This window comes from Panthera leo, chromosome B1, assembly GCF_018350215.1.
Source record: "Panthera leo isolate Ple1 chromosome B1, P.leo_Ple1_pat1.1, whole genome shotgun sequence".
Lineage (NCBI taxonomy): Eukaryota > Metazoa > Chordata > Mammalia > Carnivora > Felidae > Panthera > Panthera leo.
This window is the reverse complement of record NC_056682.1, coordinates 64,719,411-64,725,796: the sequence shown is the minus strand read 5'-3', so window position 1 is coordinate 64,725,796 and position 6,386 is coordinate 64,719,411.

Below are 6,386 nucleotides of genomic sequence, written 5' to 3'. Positions count from 1 at the left end.
CTCAAAAATAAATAAAAACATTTAAAATTTGTTTTTAAATTAAAAAAAAAATAAATTTGAGGAACAGTTTTCAAGGTTATCTACTACAGTCCAAGCAAAATATCTTATCATCTACATCTTCTGAGCGATTTTGGGCAATGATAAATGTTGTCCTCAAAACAGACCTTATTCTTACCGAAGGCAACAGTTTTATGGAGCATTTATTTTAATACCGTATAAAGAAAACATTGAAATGTTTTAAAAGGTTTGCTCATTTCCTGATTTTTAAATGGATTACTGCTTTTGACTGATCTTGGAAGAGGAGAGAAAGAAACAAAGAAAGAAAGAAAGAAAGAAAGAAAAAAAAGAAAGGAAGAAAGAAATCACAAATTTATAATGTGGGCATACTTACATACTATATATACTCTCACATCATAAATTTAAATTATTAGAATGTTTCACCTCAAAATTGTTTTACTAGGTTTTAGTTACAAAGTTAAGTTGCAGATTAATTACATAGTTGCTTTAAAATTTAAATTCCTCATCATCTGACAGTCATTTGAGTTCACAAAACTGTCACTTGGAAAAAAAATTCAACAGGGAATTGATGTGATGATATATTATATATGTTAATTGTTTTAATTTTTAATTTTAGAGAGAGTGTGCACAAGCAGTGGGGAGGGAGGGGGGTGGAGAGAATCTCAAGCAGGCTTCCCGCTCAGCATGGATCCCGATGTGGGGCTCCATCCCACAATCCTGGGATCATGATCTAAGCCAAAATCAAGAGTCAGACGCTTGACTAACTGAGCCACTCAGGTGCCTCTGTCCATGTTAATTTTTTACCTTTAACTTTACTGGTGATCATCTAGGGGTGACTGATAAGAATTTTGGAAGCAGGAGGAAAAAAATCATCTTTTTTTGTTTTTTTAATGTCATGCCTCTTGTGAGGAGTACAAATTGATATGTCCTAAAGTAAGAATTTAATAAGGAGGGAGATCCCTTTTGTCTCCTAAAAGAATAGTGTAGTGTATTGTTTAGACTTAAAGGCAGGTTAACTTTTATTTCTTTAAGTATGAGGTATCATTATAACATGCAATTTATAAATGTCCTAAGGTAAAAGTTAAAAACTAAAATAAATAAATACATTCATGTGTTTACCAAAATACTGTATAATAATGTTCATAGCAGCGCTACTTTATAGCCTTGAACTAAAAACAAACCCAATGTTTGTCAATAATTTAAAGATATAAATATCCTGTGGTATATCCATGATTTGTAATACTGTCCAGCAGAGAAATTGAATGAATGTCAAGTACAGTTAACAATATGGAAAATTCCATAAGCACAATGTTCAGGAAATGAAACCAGATATAAAATAGTACACACTGTAATATAACATTTACATAAAGTTCAAAAACAGGTAAAAGTAATCTGTGGAGCTAGAAGTTAAAATAGTGGTTCCTCTGAAGAGAAAGAAGAAACAACACATGGGCGGGGGCAAGAACGTGGCTTCTGTAATGCTGCTATAATTCTTCACTCAGTGTGAGCTAGAAGAATTTTTCCACTTTGTGGAAATTCACTGAACTGTGCACCTATGATTTGTGCACTTTTTTGATTGGATACTATACATCAAAACAGTTTGTTAATTTTTTAAATAAAAATGTACATGGAAGGATTTAAAGCACCTTAAAACCTTGGGTTGCAAATAACTTGTTCTATGAGTATACCTCAAGATGAGCAAACATTTTTAATAAATTTGAATTTGATAAATGAGCAATGTTTTGCAATACAAGTAGTACATGTTGCTGAACGTCCCATGATTACAACTGAGCCAATGGTTGTTCTCTTTCCCTCTCACCCTGCAGGATTGTGGGTGATCATCAATGCAATGCTACATTTCCGTGAAATTCTCAAAAGGAGGCAAAAGCAAGTGTCATTGGAAAGGTTCCTTGTTAGAGTTCCATGAAAAGACAAAGATTCCATTGAGCTGGTAGATAGCAGTGATTAGTGATAGCAAAAGTCCTCCTACACAATAACCCTCCTCCTCCTCTTGGCTGCCTCACACCAGCCACAAAGGTTTTCAAAGGTAAGTGCAGGTTAATTTGTTTATTTTTCTTTATATTTTATATTTTCTGTATTATTTTGTGTTAAATTACAGTATTGTAATCATTTTTATATGAATCTTTTTGGGTTGTGGAATGAATCATTTGAGTTTCCATTATTTCTTATGGGGAAATTCACTTTGACACACAAGTGCTTTGGATTATAAGCATGTTTCTGGAATGAATTATGCACCTAATCCGAGGTTTTACTGTATATGAAAACAATACCATTTATGTGTGAGTGGGTTGGTGTAAACAGAAGCTAAAGTGTTCTAACATCCTTGCATTGTCTAGAGAGAGTGAAACTACCAATTAACCAAATGCCCCTATTTTCAAATGACTTGTACAGCTGGTTGAGTTAGGTGGCTCTTAATGTAATTAATGTCTATTATTTATTTGGTCTCAATCTCTTACCTAAAGAGTAGATGCTATCAGAATAGTTCAGGGAGTGGTATTTAGTGCAGGTGAAAATTTGAAATGAAAGTATACTTTTTAGGGTTTTGGGAATAGATTACTATATACTCAGTAGTTTTCAGAGGATGACTAACTTGGGCCAAGGGTAACTTTTCTATTCTGCTGTCAAACCTTTTGTATATAAATGGAGCTCTAACACTTCAATGCTACCATAAGAATAGAGCAGTAGATACAGTCCTAAAGAGTCAGATATCTGTAAGGCCAAGAGACAAAAAGACAAGACATCAGCTTAGCACCATCTGGGTACCGAGGGAGGTTCCCATAAGTGTTTCTTCGATGTACAGATGACCCTGTCTCCTGAACTGACGAGAAAGCTCAGGTACCACACTATAGCTATTTGTTGTGTTTTATTTTTACAAAATCTCTGTTTATACTGAATAAAAAATCTATTTAAATCAGAAACATAATTCAGGAGGGGAAATAAAAAAGAAATGAGACAGGTATAATGGAACTTAGGAACCAGTTTTAGAAACAAAACAAGTGACATTCTCTTTCTGGAGAGTAAGTTTCCTCATCTGAGAAAATGGGGATAATAATAAAATACATATTTCAAGATTACTGCGAGAATCATATGAAACACATAACTTTAAAATCAGGCTTGGGGCGCCTGGGTGGCTCAGTTGGTTAAGCATCCGACTTCAGCTCAGGTCATGATCTCATGGTTCGTGATTTCAAGCCTCAAGTCGGGCTCTGTGCTGATAGGTCAGAGCCTGGAGCCTGCTTCGGATTCTGTCTTCCTCTCTCTCTGCCCCTCCCCCACGCATGCTCTTTCTCTCTCTCTCTCTCAAAAATAAATAAACACCAAAAAAAATTTAAAAAAATAAAATCATCCTCCACGACATACTAGCTATGTTACGTTGAGCAAGTTATGCACACATAAGCTCTCTCCACTTTAGCTTTCTCATCTGTGAGATAAGAATATAGTAGAATTTATCATTCATGGAGTAATTTTCTTTTGAACACGTTAGTATAAATAGTGTGATGTACACACACATGTGAGTGTATATGTCCATATGTGTGTGTGTCCACTTATTTTCACCTACATGTATGGGATGCTTAGTTTGCTTTTGAAGTACACTAATGCATAATCCATACCACAATCCATTTGTTAATAACATATGGTTATTCAAATAACTTTTCATTGGTGAAATACATTGTATTTAAGATAATGGGCTTGACCATAAATTTTATGCATATTGCTCTCCCTTTGAAGGTATGAGATATAAGGATCTGGAAAAGTCAGCCATCTATCTTTCGGAGGAACAACACTCCACATCTAGAGCTCTGTGTCTTTCACTTCGCAGGGTACTCCTGATCCAACTAAATGATTGCTATTTCTCCTTTTGGAATATAATTGGTTCCAGAGCTGATCATCAGTACACTTTACAGTATAGTCCTTCTGGCAGGGTATCTTCTGATTAGTTCAACATTCATTCTTAGCAGTAGGTGCCCAGACTATGCTGGCTGTTAAATATTTAGAACTTCACTCTTACTCATGCCCAACTTGGAGCAAACATTTATCCAGTGAGCTTGTAACACTGCCTTACAATAGAGGGCTTACAACAACACACTGTATGCCTGTTTTTTTTTTTTTTTTTTTTTGACTTCTTGTAAATAAATGTGTATTTGTTGGATTTTGGTTTAACGGCTTGCATTTATTCCAACTTATGACATAGAGATAAGGTTGTCTAAATTTCAGAATACTTGCACACGTGAAATAAAGGTACATGTACAAAGCTGCATCGTCAGCCTTAACCACTTTCCAAACTCTGCAAACACAACCTTCCAGCCAAGTAAGAGCCACTTCTCCTCTTACCTCTTTTCTGGCCTAAAACTCTAGCTAGCAGTTGACGAGGCTGGGAGAAGGAACAGGGGAAAGGAAACCAAGCAAAGACAATAACCCGCCTTTCACTGAGAGTGAGCAGCTGCTAACTATGGCCCTTTGTTTGGGTGAAACGAAGCAAAAGAAAATGGAAGCATTGCTTAATAAGTATACACACACACACACACACACACATATATGATATATTTTAATCACTGAGTCCTGATTGGATTTTTATGATTTAAAATGATGATACCTAAATGTGGACAGGGATGTCATGGGATCTGTCCAACTTTCCATTCAGTGAGTCACAGTGAATTTACCCACACTGAACACTTTTAAAAGGGGCAGAGGGAAACAAAAATAAATTTTTTTTGAATTTAATCATAAATCCTTTTCATTCAATGTGCGTGATATAAACATATTTAAATATTATATTAAATTTATGTTATATAAAAATATTAAGAATTATGTTTCTTTTTATAACTGGTTTGATTAAGGTGACTCAACTCTTGTGTATATAATCATAAAATGGTTTTATTTTTTCATTAACTGTTGTCTATATTCTTTTTATTTATTTACTTATTTTGAGAGAGAGAGTGGGTGTGTGCCCGAAGATGGAAAGGGCAGAGAGTGAGGGAGAGAGAGGATCCCAAGCAGGCTGCACACTGTCAGTGTGGACCCTGACGTGGGGCTCAAACCCACAATTTTGAGGTCACGACCTGAGTCGAAATAAAGAGTCTGATGCTTCACTGACTGAGCCACCCATGTGCCTCTCATCTGTATTTTTTGAAACACCCCTTGTCTCTTTCCATTATAAGTAAGCACTTTTCATGCTATCTCTAACTAATTTCATAACACTTTCAGTCATTTTCACTTATTTAAACATCTTCCCCCATCACAGTAATATTTCAGGACCTCCTTTATGTATCACAATAGTAATAGCCACCAATACTTCTCAACCCCCCAAAACCAGACCCTCTCTGATTGCACCCTGTAGAATGTAGTAATTCCTGTACAGTTCAGTAAACATGGATAACTAAATATCTGCCAGTACCCCATATTATTATGACTTAAAAATCAGAAACATTGATCCTTTTACTTTTTCTTTAGAAAACTATTCTTTCCCCAAAAGGAACCCTCAAACTCCTAGGTGCTTAAGAGCCATTGCTGTATTTAAAAATTTAACCTTCTGATTTCTTCTTTTACTATCTGTAAGAAGGACTGCCGGCAGGCCTTCTCTAGTACAACCATAAGCAAGGCAGCTGTTGGCAGTCCTAGCTGTCCCTGGAATGGCAGTTGGCTCTCTTGAAAATCTAAAAGACCTTTTTCTAAGTGAATCAACAAATAGCAGACCAGAGGTAAGCCAATGATCATGGTGTTGATCAAAATCAAAACTGCATCTTCACAAGCGTTAGCAGTCGTCAAGGGTTAGCATCAGTTAGGACTATTCTCTACTAAGATTTCCATGGAGACTTAAAAGACCTCAGGATAGGGCCACCTGGCTGGCTGAGTTGGAAGAGCATGTGACTCTTGATCTCGGGGTTGTGAGTTCAAGCCTCACATTGGGTATCGAGATTACTTAAAAAATAAAATCTTAAGAAAAAGAAGATCTCGGGACAGATTCAAGGCTGGAACACATTCAAGGTAACAAAACTGGATTTGATTTCATTTTACCTGAAAAATTGTAGACATGAAATAAGAAGTTTCATCTCCTATATATTCTCTCTAGAGCTGATGGCCACTAATTGATGCCTTGTGGGACAGAACATTTGCAGGAACGATTCATAAAGGTTTCCCTGCCTTCCTATAAAAAAATATTTCTGGTAGTCTCAAAGATCCCATTAGTCATTATAAAACAAAACAAAACAAAACAAAACAAAACAAAACAAAACAAAACAAAAAAAAGCAAAAACCCACAAAAACCCCTGATCTATTGTCATTTTAAAAGGTGTGTTTATGCATGTAGGGTTGGAAACAGATCATTTTTCATCCCACAGTTATGTTTA